The 17,139-nt window shown below is 49.1% G+C and overlaps 1 protein-coding gene across 1 annotated transcript in view; it reads left to right on the forward strand.

Annotated features, from left to right (window-relative positions):
• The first annotated feature begins 1,380 nt into the window (after window positions 1-1,380).
• Window positions 1,381-17,139, forward strand: part of CACNA1I (calcium voltage-gated channel subunit alpha1 I) — a 252,710-nt gene continuing 236,951 nt past the window's right edge. Inside the window, exon 1 of the mRNA XM_074941613.1 lies at window positions 1,381-1,465. The gene's annotated coding sequence lies outside the window, so the exon portion shown is untranslated. The remainder of the gene's footprint in view (window positions 1,466-17,139) is intronic.

A 17,139-nucleotide genomic window follows, 5' to 3' on the forward strand; every position in this document is an offset into this window, starting at 1 on the left:
TAATTAAAGGGCTAATTCCATTCAGTGCCAGGTGCTGTCCCTATCTGCAATGAAAACCCAACAGAAACTTAAAAGGAGACAAAACATACATATAGTAGGGCCTGTTTATCTTGCTGCATGAGAGACTGGTCACAAAGTCAGGTTAAGTTATTTTCTAGCTCCCAGGCAGCCTCTGCAGGTAGGGGACCAGGTTCTACTCTAGAAATAACAGAGCAGGTCCTCAGCTGGTATGAACGGATCTAGCTGCATTGCCTCCTGCTGAGCAATGCTACTTTACACCAGCTGAGGATTGGGTCCAGCAATACCTGTCAATTATTTTTCAACATCATTTGCCCCCCAGCTTCACAAACACAGTGGGGAATTAATTTACAGAGAGTTGTTTCCATCCCTGCAGTTATGGTAACAGGTTGTGTGTGCAGGGGGGTGGGGGGAGGAAGGGAGGGGGAAGGGGTGACCTGAATTTGAGGGGAGGGGGGCTTTTAGGACTCCTTGTTTATTGCACCTCTCTGAGAGAATGGTAAATGTCTTACCTGCTTGGTTTGTGACCTGTGGAGGGGGACACACACGAAGTAGAGGAAAAGGTGCTAGCAGTCTGAAGCTAGTGTCAGAGTAGAATAGAGAGGAAAGGCTGGCTAAAGGCAGGGGGGAGACCTGCTGTCCTGAGCCCCACATTGTGTGTGTGTGTGTGTTTTCTCTGATGCTTCTAAAATTTCTGCCGTGTGTGTCTGTAATTGTAGGTTTCCCCTAAAGACATTTGGTGTCACTGTAAGGATAGCATTTCTCTCTCTGCCTGTACAGTTATTCTGTCTCTCTCTCTCTGTGCCACTCACTCCGTAAGCCTGTGGTGAACATACCATAAGACAGAGAGAGGGAGGGAGAGAGAGACCGATAGAAACCACACACAAATCTCTCCTCCTAGCTTTCCCACCATGGAGTAGCTAAACTTCCCTCATCACCTTCCACCCCTTTGTGATTATCTTGCCCCTCTGGTCGTTGTCTTCTTCTCTCTCTCTTTTTTTTTTTTTTTTAAAAGGAAGCTTCCTTCACTCCTTGCCCCTCTATCCCCACCTGCCTGGGGGAAAAGAAAAACAAACCACCCCAGCTCCCTCCCTCCCAGGGAGAGATCGTTTTAGCTCTGACTCTGAAGCCTCAGGCTCCAGCCTGAACAGGCACCTCTTCTTAACATGTATTTTCCTTTTACACCATCTCCTTCCTGCACACGCTCGATGCTCGCAGCTATGGATCTAACACAATTCCCTGATTCTTGCCAGCTGGTTCTCTGCTCCCAGTCGCTCAGCTGATCCTGATCTTCTTCTTTTGGGGTGGGGGAGGGAGGGTGTGTGTGTGCTCGGGGAGGGGGGTTTGTTGGGAATTTTTCAAAGCTTCCTTTTTTAAAAAAAAATTTTTTTTTTTTTACTTCTTTGACCTGGACGTTCCCTTTTGGAGATCTCTGTTCCATGCAAAGGTAGGTGGGAAATAGGCACACCTGGCTAACCTAATGTCCGGCTCTCTTGTAAAAAAAAAAAAAAAAAAAAAAAAAAAAAAAAAAAGAAAACTTGTACCCCCACCCCTCTCCACCTTTAGCATGCCTGTTCTCTTTAGTACCTGTTTCCTTTTTGAAATGAGTAAAGGCGTAGGATAGATGCATCTGTAATGCTAGCTATTTCATCTTGCGAAAAAGGAAAGTTATTTGTGTGTGTGTGTGTCACTGCCACTATTCACCCAACAAGTAGTAATAATTTATATTGTCTGGGGGGGAAAATATGAGTCCAGTAGTATATATGGGCAATTGTTATAAAGAATGCATTTGTCACACACATACGGAATCTCTCTATTTATTTATATATGTCTATAAATACTATACAATGTGTGTATGAATAATCAGAGGGAATTTAGTATTAATCATGGATTTTTTGGGGGAGAGGGGGATATTGGGAGTGGGGGGGTTTAGAACATCTCCCCTCTGGAGAGTTGATTGTCTGAACCTGTATATATTTAACTTTTGGTAAACTGGCTTACTGGTAAAGGTGGATTTAGGGGTTTCTCAGCTTTTTTTGCATTTGCAAAGCAAGAGCTGGGTCTTGGGTTTAAAAAAATAAATAAATCTTTCTTCATTTTTACTTATTGTTATTGCGTTGAAATTGTGCGTGCAGCTCTTAAAAGTGTTTTGGAGGGATTGAAGTATAGAATGCACTTTACACATAAAATTTGTCATCTTCTGTGCATTTGGAGGAGAGAGAAAATTTAAAAAAAGAGAGATCCAGGGATATTGTTAGACATTGACGACTGGCAAATATTTGGCATGTCCCCCCGCACCCCGGTATTATGTTTTTGTAATACTGAAGGGTATTCCATTTGCTTCGTAGTAACAGCAGCTGGGTGAAAAGTATCAGGGGCTTTTAAAAAAAAAATCACTTCAGTGCAGATTATTTCCGAGAAAATGGAAAACGTCAGAAAACAGAACTTGCTTGCATTTTCTCTCAGTCAGAAGGGAACAATTTCTTGTTGATCTGGGGGTCTGTTAGCGGATCTGTATCTCTGTCACTTTGCATAATGCTGCATTAATTGTCTGTTGTTTCTATGTGCTATTGCAGGGTTGTTGGTCTCTTTCAATTCTGGCTGTTGATCAAAGATTTGTTTGATATCTGGGGTGGGGGAGGTGTTTCCTACCCGCACCCCCACATTAATGTTTTAACCCTGTCTTAATCTGGGGCAAGAAATTCACAAACCAATAGTCTTCATGACACCCCCCCCCCACCTCTAAAGAAACTTAATCTGCAACACATAGAGAACAGAGGAGGGGAACAGCAATTTTTCAGGATCCCTAAGTCATCTCAGCACCCCCCACAAGCGCCTCCATGTATCTTGAGTCTTAGTAGGAACCCTGATTCAGGCAAGGGCCGGCTTTAGTATGAGCTGGCAGGGGATTGTGCATGGGCTTGCGGGTTCCTTTTTCTCCATTAAATACTATGATTTCATGGCATTCCTATCAAATATACATTGTTAGCTAAATACAACCCCCTTTCTCTCCCATCTAGGTAAATCTGTTATGTCGTCACATTCCCTTCCTGGGGGCGGGGGTGCAGGTACATGCTCGTGCCACCCGCACATGCCTGCACCTGGCTGGTTTGGGGACAGGGGCAGCAGTTATCCAGGGAGCTCTGGCACTGCATGTGCATGTGTGTGTGTTGGAAAGACTGGGAAGGGCTTGTCCCTGGCAAGGGTGTGCATGAGCACTTGCCAGCTCAACACACGAGTAAAGAAACACCTGTCATGCTGTGAGGTTTCAGGGGTGTGAGAAGCGAGGAGAGGGCTTCCCCCTGCAGGGGCTTTCCAGGTCCCATTTCTAGTTGCTTGAGCGTGGCTCTTTCTGAAGATGCTTAAAAACATTAGCCTTCTCCTCTTTTCTAAAACCTCGCCTCTGGCTACCTTGGGTGCAGCCCTAGCAGTGACACCTTAGTGTGCACCAGGCAGGATGTGACACTGGGGAAGCATGGGCTGATGCTGGCTCGGGAAGTAATTGTTAGTTGCTTGCTTGCTTGCTTGCTTGCTTGCTTGTTTGGACGGGTAAGTGTGGTGGATCTCGGCACTTGTAAAACAAGAAAGGCTAGTCAGGCTGCCCAGAGTCTAGCAGTGGCTGGGCTTGCTTCTTCCATGCAGTTCTGTCGCTGTACCTCCTCATCAATAGCATCCCCTGCTATTCCAGCCCTGGGCCTTCCTACAGCTCTGCCAATGCACCTCAGTCCTGACCTGCAGCTTCCCTGCCATTCCAGTTCTGGCCTCTCTCCCTCCCCACAGCTCCACCAATGTACGTTCAAGCCTGATTGCATTATCCCCTGCTAATCCGGTTTTGGAGATACCATGCATCTCTGCCCAATGCAACTCAATCCCGATCTACAGCTCTCCCTGCTTTTACAGCCCTCTCCTATCCAGTCTAATCATAGCAACTTGTGCAGTGCAGACAAACAAGACTAGGATGGATTGGGCTGAGCCTGTGTCCCTTTGGGGAAGGATTGGAATTCCAGTTTCCAGTGCAAATAAGCTTCATCTGCTTCAAACAAAACCTTTACGTTGCTTTTTGTTCATTTTTCTCACATAAAGGAAACAAAAACAACGTGAAATGGACATGTGATTGGCAGGGTTCTTTAAAACAGCTAGCCTATGGTCTGAGGGATAGCCCTGATCCTGCAGTCTAATCCACACAGGTGGACGACATCTGCACCTGCCCAGAGCCCTACTGCAATCAGTGGGTCTGTGAATGGGGACAGGGATCTACCAGCCCGGATTAGATTGCAGGATCAGGGCCATAGTAATTCTGTGCCTTGGTTTCCCATCTGTAAAATGGGGATAAACTTACTTTCTTTGTGGTCTACAGATGAAAACTGCTGTATTATTAGCATCAAGATGAAGGTTTCTTCACTTTTATAAGCCCTGTTATAGTCAACTAATGAAATTTATTCAAACATCTTTAAAATGCCTATCCTAAAGCTCTCAGCACTCTCACTTGTGTATAAAAATACTTCAGACCAATTGAAAATATGACTAACCCATCCAGCCATAACCCAGAAAGTATAAATTAACCAGCCATCTTGGTAATATACTCCCCTGTCCTCCCTGTACCCTTCAGCCCACTACCTCATAAGCACTGCAGCATGCCCTGAAGAGCAATTTGGGACTAATTAGGGTCAGGACATCTCCCAGAAAATGCCCTGCTGCCAGACTGGGGGGCTGATAGCGCTGCAGTAGTGTCGGGTGGGAAGAGAAGAGGTCTTGCAGGTAGGCAGGTCTCAAACCATTCAGGTCTGTATGGGTCAAACCCAGCTCCTCCAACACCTCCCCAAAGCTCCTGGTGAATGAGTGTGCTCTTGAAGCGAGCAGCTGCATTCTGCACCAGCTTCCTGTTCCGAAGGGTCTTGAGATGGAGTCCCGTGCATTGCAGCAGCCTCATCTCCATACGACAAAGGCATGGATCCTGATAACGAGGGGCTGCCTTCCTAAGGGAAGGTCACACCCATCTTTCCAAGCCCAGGTGGAAAAAGGCAGTCTTGGCAACAGCTGCTACTTGGCTGTCACCAGACCCTCACCCGTCAAACATGCAGCCAGCCCCACAGGGCACACACCAAATCCCGCCCCATCACGCAACCTTAACTCCGACCACTGCTAAGGGAGCACACCTCCCGCACAGGCTGCTGTGTTTTGGCAAAGACTGCAGAGAGTGAACTCCACCCGTCTGTTCTTTCCTCAGGGAAATCAGGTGGCAGGTTTGGGTGTAATGTAGAGGAACTGAGCACGTGCAACGCAGCAGGTTGGCTATGCGGGAATTGCAGGGGAGTTTGTTGCTGAGGTGAGGAAACTGTGAGCATGTTTGTATGGTGTGATCTAGGGGCGTTATGAATATGAAGTATACGAAGGCTGCCTTTGCTGGCCGTTTCCTTGATTTTCATTGATTGCACTGGTGAGAGTTGTAGTCAAGCACCTGTTGGTCTTAGCAAAGGAAGTTTTTTGTTTGGGGGGATTTCCCAGGCTTAAATAAGTACATAGCAACATTGAGAGTTATTTGCTGGGGGTGAAATCTGCCCCAGGGCAGAGAGCCAGCACATGGCCTATCCCCACTTACTCCCTAGGTGGTACATAGGTCTTTGCAGAGAGGTTAATTTCACCCAGGGCTAGCCATCAGTGTTATCCTCTCTGGACTTCCATCATGCCTCCTTGTCCCCCACTGCTGTCTCCCTACTGGTCCTTCTGCACAATGCTCCTCTCCCATATGCCCCTGCAGTGACCTGGTCCATGTTCCCCCCCGCAATGATCCCACTAACATTGTCCTCATACCCAACATGGTAACAGCTCTGAACTTATTCTGCCCATGCTGCAGCCTACTCCTTAATGTGTATCTGTATTTATATCCAGCAGTGTTTACCCGGTGAATGTGGTAGGCATGGTGGGGGACGGGGTGGGGAGTGGGGCTGACAGGGGACAGGCTGGGATTGGGGTTGAGTGTGGGATGGGGGAGGAGGAGTGGAGTAGGAATGGGAGAACTGAGGCTGTGTGTGGTTCGTAAGGAGAGCCATCTCCCTGTCTCCCACCATCACGGGGCAAGGAGGGGGAGAGACTTGCGGCTGAAGGTGGCTCAGGGGTGGAGCTACTAGTTTTGTTCCTGACGCAGCTTGTCCTTCTGGGGACCCTCCTGTGTGCCATCAGAGAGCAGTGGTTGTCTGGAGACCTCTCCTGGAGCCAGGTGGTGGGTGGTGGATTGGGGCTGTCACTGATTGTAGGGTTTGGATGTGTGGCATGGATGATGCCTACTGCCCCCCAAATCCTCACTCATCCCTCTACAACCCTGCTAACCCTCCCATGCCTACCCACTCACTGCTTTACTTCCTTCAGGCACCCCACACGGGGCTGGCCCCAGGTTGGACAGTGGGGAGGTATGATGAGTAGTGGGGATGTGAGGAGAGGAATTGAGTCAGAAAGTTTGCAGTGGGGTGGTGGTTTGAGGTGGGTTTTCTGTCCACTTCTGATCTCCAGCACTGCTAAGCTCCCTCCCTGACTCACCAATTCTGCTTAGCACAGAGGTCTTGGGGTGCTAGGGGAGCTGTCTGGGTATCAGGGGAAGGGTCTGGGACAGGGTTGGGGAAGGGATGGGTCTCTGGGGAGAAACAGGGAGAGGCTGCAGCTCTGATAGGGTGTTGGAGGGGCATGGGGAGAAGAAGGGGGAAACAGAGCTCAGTGCTGCTGCCTCGACTTCCTAGGGCACCAGCAGCAGTGCCATGGGAGAGTGATGGGGGTGAGGGATGTGAGAGAGCAGGGCCATCAGGGTGGGGGTGTCAGTGGGAGTTTGGAGTCATGAGGGGGATAGAGGGGACTTGGGAAAGGCAGGAGGAGTTGAGGACGTGGGGGGCTTGGGAAGGAAGAGTGGGTGGTGGCGGGAGCCTGGTCCCTCTGCTGAGCGTTAGCATCCGAAGTGTTCCCCCCAGCACAGTTACCTCAGTTACTCAGCCCACTGAGGCAGCAGCCCTGGCTTCTCTGAATGGGCCCAACCCTGCAAAACTCTACTTACAAGTAGTCTTTACTGATATGAGTAGTCCCAGTGTTTCTGGCACACTCACAAATAAGGATTACTCACCTGAGTAAGTGTTTGCAGCCTCAAGCCCAATATTATTTAATCCAATTGAATCCATTGGATGTTAAGATTTTTTTGGAGAGTTCCTAAATCTCCAGGGGGCCACCATCGCCTCGCCCTGCCCTGCCCTGCCCATTCTTGGCGATTCCCAGTCAGGCTGTGAAATCTTGTCCAAAGAAACTAGCTGAGCTGTGGGGGTGGCGCCTTTGGCGGAGGCCCCAGCTGCCCTGCCTGAAGGTGCGGTGAGTACCACGAAGGCGGGGCTGTATGGCCTACCTCAGCGACAGGTCTGGCACAAGTGGAACTTTCGGCTGTTGCCATTACGGCTTGGGAGTGGATGCTGACAAGCTGCGCAGAGCACGTTAGCCCTTTTATGGTGGATCCACGCAGGGAAGGAGCAAGAGTGGGTGTGGGGGTATGGAGGGTAGGACTGGTGCTTTTCCCCACAGGAACTTGCCCTTGGAATGGACTTCCCATGTGGGAGAATCCTTGGGGCAAAATGATCTCTGGGGTAACTCCACTGACTTCAGTGGGGTTATACCAGGGATGAATATGACCCTTGTTAAAAGCAGAGCTCTTGTGGGGAGTAGAGTAGGGGGTGTGAGAGGGGACACAGATGTACCAGTCATTCCAGGAATGGTGGGTGATACGACCAGGGCTTTCTAGTTCTAACTTAGTGCTGGGGAAAACCAATAGATTGGCATCTGCCCTGGGGACTGACACCTCCTATTTACCCACAGAGCAGGTACAGCTTGGGCAGTGGCAGTCCAAGCTTCCTCCCCACCCTCCCAGCATCCACATCTCTCCACCAGACCCCAAGAAATGGAAAGAACTTCGCCATCAGTGACAGCTGAGATTGGAGGTCAGAAAAACAGGAATTGAGTTAATGGGGGTCATGTGACTAGGCTCCATGACCTCCCTCACAGCTTGAAAAACATAACTGCCTTCCCCTCTTCATGTGCAGTCCTGTGTTGTGTTATAAAGGCTACAGGAAAAGCTCAGGCTTCTAACATTCGGCTTCCACTTGCCTTCCAGCACTAAACATCCTGGCCTAAAGCATATGGCAGAAAAGCTCCAACCCCTCCCTTCCTGGGAGCTCACAGGATTGCTTTCTTCATCATCCGACTTCATAACGACTTCATTAATGATCTGGAAGAGGGAGTAAACGGCATGTTAATGACATCTTCCAATGATAATAAATTGGGAGATTTTCACGTGCTAGCGAGGACGGAGCAGTAATACAAAGAGAACCAGAGAGATTAGAAACATGGGCAGAAAATAACATAATGAGATTCATCTTAGAAAAATGCCAGCTAATGCATCGGGGGGAATGTAATCTGAACCATGTGGTACAAATGCCTAGATAGAGAGAGCACAGAGAGTCAGTGGAGGGGGGCACCTGGGAAGAAATGGGAAACGAGACTGAGATGTGACAATAGATGGCAAATTCGATGTGAGCTTGCACTGCGATAAGGCAGCAAAATAGACAAGGTGAATTTTGGGCTGCAGACACCATTGCAGTTATTCTATGTGGCTGTGATGTGATTTCCCCCCTGGAACAGTGTATTCAGTTCTTGGCACTTCATTATCAGAAAGATGTAGGTAAATTATAGCAGTGATGAACAATGCAGATGACATGGGGGCTGGAGAGAGTAATTTATGAGGCAGGATAGAAAGTTAAATATGTGCAGCTTGGCTAAGTGGCGATTTAAGTGAAAGGACATGATGAGACTCTACTAACGTGAAAGGTGTAAACCCCAAGGAGGGGGAGGAATTGTTGTGGGTTGTACCAGGGGATGAAACTGTGAGAGTAATGGGATGAAATTTAAGAGAGGAAAAAAACTATAGGCTGACTCTCAGGAAGAGCTTACTGCCAGAGAGGTCTATTAGAATGTAGAGTAATCTCCAAAAGGACGTCTTGGAACCCTCATCGTTAGGGACATTTCAAACTAGACTGGGCAGAGCGCTAACAATGTTCTGTAGAGAACAATGGTGTGTTATCTGGGGATGAACTAAATGAGACCTGCTAGGTCTTCTCCATCTCTCGTTTCTATCACACTCAGATTTTCATTCTGAGCACTGCAGGGTGAACACTTTGCTATAGGGACCCAACCTTCCCCGAGATCTCCCAAGCCCAAACATGACTCAGTGGGTCTGGTGATGACTCCTTGTTCACGCTCTTTTTTCCCTCTTGCTTTTTGTAAAGAATCCATCATAATTTCTCCATCCCACTAGCAAAGGGCAGCATTGTCCTTTACTGCCTATTGATTTCCATGGCATCTTTTTCACACTTTGCACCCCCATCTCCTGTTCTTGGACTGTCTCAGATTACCCTGCCTAATACCTCCTGGCGAAACAATTAGATTTTGCATGAGAGCAGGAGTCTTCTATGGAGCATAGATCAGCCTATGCTGCATCCCCTCTCCTTTCCCTGAGGCTGGTGAAATCTTTTCTGTGCAGAGTTCTGTGCAAGTGAGAGTGTCCAAAGCAGCAAGGGTGAGAAGGAAGAGGCTGTCAAGCCCTCTGAGTGAATTGGCCCAGGATAATAAGTGTAGGGAGATAAGACGATTCAATTAACCTGCTGTTCATCTGAAGGGAAATGATCAGTAGGCATTTAAACAGCCTGACCACACAGAGGACCCTAGACCTTGTGTAGTCCACTGATGATCTGTTGGAGCACAGAGACACTCCTCTCCTTTCCCAATACTCTGGTATTTGTTTCAGGTACAAACAGTGAATTAATTTCTGCTGAGTCCTACACACCCTCCCCTCCCCTCTTCTCACAGTGGAAAGTACCCCCAAGAAGGACTGTGTGAGGATGGAGGAGACCTCAGGGTTCTTGCCCCATTTGTGTTATATTAACTCCTTGTCTGCACTTCCCTAGTTTCTCGAGGTGTACTCCAGTTGAAGAGATTTGGGTCAGATGGCTAGCCAGGTGTGGGCAACCTAAACAGGCTTACAGATCTCTCCCTTACAGATCTCCATGCACACGTAGAGATCTACGTGTGGATGCAGATATGTGCACACACATGCACACAGACATTGTCTGACAGGAACATACACACACACACCAGATTAACATAAACACAGAGCCGCTTACAACTGATGATATTGTGCTACTGAAATTGAATGAAAGGTCAAACACACACACACAGACGAATGCATCAAAGATAACGCACAACTGACACATACCTGTGTATAGAAACAAACACAGACTCCATCATGTGCAACAGACACACTAGAAGGTGCACATGCATGCATGCGCACACACACACAATCACTAAATGGATTCACTCACACACGTTCATAAATATACCACACATGTACTTATGCATATTCATGTTCATGTGTACCCAGTGACAATATTCACAGAGTGACACACAGACATACTCTTACAGGTATGCACATGAACTCATACGCAGACATACATACAAAGGCACAAATGTTCTTCAGGGGCCCACACGCCACAAATGATGGATTAATTTAATTCTGTCTGCCTAAGAATTGCCCCCTGCAATTTCAGTGGGAGAAGTTATCCTTCTCTTCCCCATCTCATCACAGTGTTGCACAGTGTTACAGGTACAGAATGACTGCTGCATTTCACGCCAGAGGTGGCTGTGTGTCAGCAGCAGGTGAGCGATCCTGATAGATGCTCGACAAAGAATGTGCATCCCCTCCTGAGGAAAGGTGCTATAAAAATGTAAAGCTGTTTAACAGAACTGGAAGAAATTTAATTTCCCCCTTATCTCAGTCTCATGACTCAGAGTTTTGTATGTGAGCAGTTTACAATGAGGTGGGTAGGGAGAACATCTGGGCTGTAGGGGAGGGAGGGGAGTCTGGAGCTGAGATGGGGATAGTTGTGAGCTACCATATATGCAGGGAGAAAGGGAAGTACACAGAGACTGGAGCACACGCGTGCACAGCTGCCCACGTGGACACACTCACAGACAGGCAGACATGTATAATCAACCAAGCAGACACCCCAGACAGGTGGCAAAACAGAAGCACGTAATCGCATACTGGTTCCTTTAGTCCCCTAGGATGGACTCTGGGTGCAGCACCACTTCCTTGTTGGACCTTTCTCTGGTCAGTGAGGGTGAGAGAGGTTATAACGTGCTGGGAGGAAGGAGAGAGAGGAAAGACCGAGCTCTCCAGCCGTCCTCAGGTACTTTCCCTATCTCCCCTGGCATTAAAGGGCCCCTCTCCAATTAGACCACTGTAGCCACCTGTATCCTCTTTGCTTCCCACCAGCTTTCCAAGAATCCAGGCTCTGGTTAGGTGATCTGGTCTCCTCCGCCGGCCTTTCATCTCTGTGGCCAACACTTAGGAGGAGTCATGGCTCACCAAATACTTTTCATTGGGGTAGGGAAGGGGCAGGGAGGTTGTGGGTGACCAGTGTCTGCTGTGCGCCACGTGTTTGCTGTCTCTCAGCATCTTGGTGTGTTGTTACATGTGTGCCAAGGCCCTGGCATTAGCAATCCTGAAATCTTAATCCCCCTCCTGCCCCCGCGTTGTGCAGCACTGGGGGATAGTATGTCTCACTGGAGGCCATGAAATGATACAGGCCTTCGTGATAAAGACACCCCCTGAGTCCCTGCTTCTCCTGAATTTCAATCCCTCCTCCTCTTCTCCAGGTGCTTCCTTCTGCTCATTAAGCTTGCAGCTTTTCTTGCCATTTGAGATCAGCTTCCCCCGGAGGAATCAAAATCCACCCTCCAGCCTTCTCACAGCAAAACCAGGTGCTTTTGAAATGGGAATGGGATGAGCCAAAGGCCAGCAGCTACTCCTGGCAGGCGAGCTAATGAGCTTTCTCTGTGCTGGTATGTATGTATGTGTGTGTGTGTAGGTCCATATGTGAGAGACCAAGAGAGCAATGGTGTGGGCTTGAACTTGCTTGCTCACAAGGGACATGCATGCTGGGGACAGAGGTAACAGTTCTGAGACCTGGCTACAAGGAGGGTTTTGAGTGCAAACTGTGTAGGGGTCGGCAGTTCCCTTTGAGACCATGAGTGTCCTTCCTCCCCTTGGATGGAATGTCAGCATTGCTCCTCACATGAATGAGTGACTTACCCGATTTTTTTTTTTTTTTTTAAAGGACCATTTCATACATTTCTGTGCACTTGGTAGCAAAGGGGAGACGTTTAGCAAAGAACCACTCTGTCCTTCCATGTGCCATTTGCCTGGTACTGATCCTTCACCAGCAGAGGAACGTGCCAGGACTTTCTAAAACACTGGTTTTCAACCTAAGGGTGCGGGGAGGTTGCCAGCAGTTTTTCGGAGAGGTACTGACTCTGCTTTCATTCCCTATTTCTGGTTCCCTGCTGAAGGGGCTTGGCTCAGTTACTCACATCTGGTACTTCTGGTAGATGCCTGGGTGGCCCTATGATACCAGATTTTCTGTGGCACCTTCTGTGAAGCGCACCACGTGGACTGGCACAAAGGAATTCTGCTGCCTCAGAGAGGGGACCAGCTGCGAGTGGCCCATGGAGTGGGGAGGCTAAAGGCCGTGTCCTAGAAGGTTTTGAGCTGCACAACATTCCACTCTAGAATGCTCTCTATGGTTCTAGTGTCATTTCTGGGTACTACAGTGATGAGTTTTATAATGGATGGTGTCACAGGGTGGCTGGCCCCTTGAAATGAAGCAGGTCCAGCGCCCCTGTGCTAGAACAGGTGCCCAGGGGCAGCACGTGGGGCTAGAAAGAGCCAGCCTGTAACGAAGGGGAAGCAGGAGCAGCAGGGAGTCCCCTGGGAAAGTGTGCCAGAGTCCCCTCGGAGGGGAAGCAGTGGGAGCCTGCTGGGGGAAAAGGGCTTCCAGAGCACTGCAGGATGGGGCTCAGCTAAAAAGAACAAGGAAGAATCCTGCCATACGCCCTGAAGCAGGAGGGCCTAAGAGAGGCAAAGGAGCTCTACGGGCTGAGGAGCTGTTTTTGTGTTTGGCCGATGTTTGGACAATAAAGCTGTGCCTGGAAGGAGACCCTGGGTGTGGGAGTGGGTCCTTTGTGGGCTGGGGACAAGCCAGGGCCTTAGAGATGGGTAGGAAGACATGTCAGACGACAAGCTGCTCTCTATCCAGGGAGCAGTCATGAAGGGGGCTGGTCCAAAGTTGTTATACTAGTGAGATCTCCCCTGGAGGGAGTCACCCCGCAAGGAGGCAGACTTGATTTTTTTTACTGATAGGCCTGTCCTGCCAACACCAGCTTGCTGTAGACTGCCCCTCCTGTCTTACCCCAGCAAAGGCTAGGTATTTGTTTAGGATGAAGGGGTCGGGGGACCTCTGTCTATCTGCTTGTCTTCTTATACCTCACCCATCACCTTCATTATAGGAGTACCTACAGAAAGGGGAGACTGGGATCCTTCTGGAGGTGGGTTCTTGAATTTTCTAGTCCCCCCGATCTTTCTAATAGCATCTTTCAGCCCAGAAAGAACCATCCCCTCAACATGCTCTTGTGTGTGTGTGTGGTCTCTCTGTCTCTCTGTGTGTATGTGTGTGTCTGTGTGTGTGTTCGCATAGAGCATCTTCCCCTCGCCTGTCGCTGAAATGTGACCACTTCTGGGCTGAACTGCTTAGCCCAACCTGCTCCAGCCACACTAGCCAGCGGTATCATAGGAGGGGAAGTGAGCCCTGCAAGGGCACTTTTAAGAAGGTAAAATGTCACCTAACCCAAGCTGGAATTGGGGTTGAAACCCCTATTGTTGCAAAATGGGCCCTGGAAGCCTTGAGCACCACAGCTCCGCTTGGCAGAATTGGTTTGTATTGGTCTTTAATTGCGGTGGTTAATATCAATTTTTATTTTTAAGTTTTTTTTTTTTTAAATTTTTTAACCATTTTTACTTTTACAGTTGCTGGAAATGCTGGGTGGGAGGAGGTAGGGTTAGGATAGTGCTGATAGTAGGGCTTCAGGGGCTTCCAGTGCTGGCTTCAGGGGGCTCCCAGCACTGACACCAAAGATGCAGGGGGCTCCCTGCATGGCCAAGGGGCACAAGACACCCCAGCACAAGGTGTGGTGGAGGCAGTGATCTTGGCCCAATGGAGCAGAGACCCTGGCTAGGACTGCGAGGAGGAGGACAAAGGCCAGGCCATGGGGTGCTGCTGAACAGTTCCTACCCGGGGAAGCAGCCATTCAGTACCGGGGTGGCCTCCCCCACAGATGGGGACTGTTCTCCTCCTCGTAGTAGTGATTGGTGGGGTCTCTGCTCTGCCCTGCTAGGACTGCAGCCTTCCCTGCATCTTGCACCTGCAGGGTTAGGGTCGCGCCAGCCCTGCAGCAGTGCAGAGAGCCCTGCTGTCACAGCCGTGCTCTCTCAGTCCCGTGCGGCAGGGCTGCAGAGGGCTCCGGGCACTGCCTCAGGGCCAGTGACACCAGGGGTGCTGGAACAATTTGTACAGTGGGGGTGCTCTGAGCCATTGAACCAAACTGTAAAGCCTGGATATGATGGAAACCACTTCAAGCCAGGGGGTGTGGCAGCACTGCAGCACCCCTTGTTCCAGCACCTGTGGGTGACCCCCAATCCCTGCAGGCGCAATGGAGGTGGGGATGAGGCTGGACTCCCACCAACTGTTATCGATCGATATTGTTTTCATTGATTTTTCTTGTCTGCTGAAACTGACGTTTACCCAACATCTGTCGATTTAACTCGAATCCTGCCAAGCCGAAACAAAAGTGGTCACCCCCACGGGTTCAACCGAAAGCTATCTCCAGCTATAGACCCCTTCCATCCGCACTATGCTGGAGTATCAGGGTTGGCTCTGAGTAAAAAGCATAACTTCCCGACTTGCTTGCACTACTTCTGTTTCCCCTGTCAGTCTCCCTACAAAGTGTGCTAAGCCCGACCCTGCTTAACAAGTGAGATGTACTGTGATCACAGCCCTAGGGGTGGCTGGGGTGGAAGGGAAGCATTTTATCTGAACAAGGAAGGGAGTGTTCCTAAGACTGCCAGTGGGGCAGCTGTCAAACAAGGGATGCATTTAGCTTCCGAGTTCCCAAAAGGGCCAATCTGGTGCTGCATCCATATCACCTCTCATGAGTCATTCCAGGCTGCACAAATTGAAGCAGATAATCCACCTGCGGCTATTCCCCTGGTTTTTGTTGAATCTGCAGTGAATTGCCAGACCATGTCCTGCCCCTGGCAGCCGGCACTCTGAGGCATGGGCTGGCTGTCTAAGTACTATAGGGAGAGCTATTTCCCAGAGTGCCAGTCCTCATCGCAACATACCCCAACTCTGGTGGCGGTGGGGAGTCAGAGAGACCCTGGACATTTAATCGGAGACCATGCAGGGACGTGCTGAGGAGATTGTTTCCCTCTTCCTTTGTTGGGCTGTTGTTAATTTTGAGGCATCGTACATTGCATTTTGGAATTGTCATGCCCTCCACAGTCCAGCCACTCTGAGCATCATAATAAGTCATTCCTACTGGCTGGTCTCACTCGCCTTTCTCCTCTGTGTCGTTAATGGGATAGAAGCTGTGCTCAGGCCCAGCATGTTCATAGGCTGTGGGGGGAACCCAGATGAGAGTGGGCAATGAGGAATGGACAAGGGGGAAAAACGGGGGTGGGTGAGGGAGTGTGGGGCATCACCAAAACGTTCAGAATTAAGCAACTGGTAGAAGTGAAAATGTGGTTGCTTGGTCATGGGGCCTGGAGGAGGGATGGGAGGAGCATTCTGCTGCTTTGGCTATTGGGATTTTTAAAAATCTTCCCAAAGCCAGTGGATTGGCAGGAGGCAGGATTTTTTTTTTTTCCTTAGTGGCTGCAGATATTGAGTGTATTGAATTTGAGGGGTCTCAGCCACATCCTTTGTGGATGTTGTCTGCTTTGTATGCTTTTTGTGTTTGCTATTCTCTGCTCAGAAGAGACCCCACGACTGAAATAGCGGAGAGTATTGTGGATAAGGATTGAGGGGTGCACTGTCAAAGTGGTGGGGAGGGGCTGGGTTTAGGATTAGGATAGCAGGGGTGCTGCAGGACAGGACTGAGGTACATAGGCAAAGCTCAGGACTGGAATAATGGGGTGCTGAAGGTCAGTACTGAAGAATATGGGCAGAGCTATTTGGGCAAGGGGGGTTCCTGGACTGATACAGCAGGGGGTGCTGCAGGTCAAGATTGAGCTGCACTGGTAGAACAAGGAACTGCTCAGGAGAGGAGAGAAATCAGTGAACTGGCAAGTCTTCAAAAGATAACACAGCCTTAGAGGGAAGACAGAGGATTAAGAGGAGATAAACTCCATGTTTTGGATTTGGGTGACTGATAAGTCCTGTGCTGTTGACAACTGGGTGGGGTTTTTTAATGCTACTTTATTGGTATAAACCAGGATGTGTAACATGCATATTCAAGAGTCACTGAGTATAACAGGCTAAAAGATGTGCTACATTCCCTCACAGAGCAGCCAGTGCAAGCCTTCAGACCATGCACTTTTCCTAACACTGTAAAACTAATAAACTCTTAAACCAATGCCATTTAATTCCCCTCACCCTCCCAAGCCTCCCCCACTGCTGGCCAAAATAATATATAAAAATCTGGCACTATATTTTCCCATTGTGAGGCCACTTTTAAGCACTTCCACCAGCAGAGGGGCGTTCTTTGTTAAATGCACAATATTCTTTACTGCTCTGTCACCCCACCTCCGCCTGCTGTGGTGTGATATAGAGTAGTCTGTGTTTCCTAGGCCCATCCATACTCCGTTTCCTTTTATCGTCATAATTATTATGTATGTGGTAATGCTTCTACTGCTGTAGTATATGAGTGCCCCAGGTGCTACAGCCATGAGCACTTAATATTTAGCTTCCATTTATTATTTGTATTGTGGTACCCCAAGCAAGGATCTGGGCCCAATGCACTAGAAACTGACATACACGGAGCAAAAAAAACAGTCCCTGCCCCAAAGAGCCTACAGTCTAAGGGAGATGAATTGATCATTCATTTAGGGCTTGCCTTCATACAGGTTTCCAGAGGAATTTATTTAATCTATGTGACCTTCATCACCATAGCATCCAAGCATCTGGGAGCAGAGAGGCTAAGGGCTGA

This window comes from Natator depressus, chromosome 1, assembly GCF_965152275.1.
Source record: "Natator depressus isolate rNatDep1 chromosome 1, rNatDep2.hap1, whole genome shotgun sequence".
Lineage (NCBI taxonomy): Eukaryota > Metazoa > Chordata > Testudines > Cheloniidae > Natator > Natator depressus.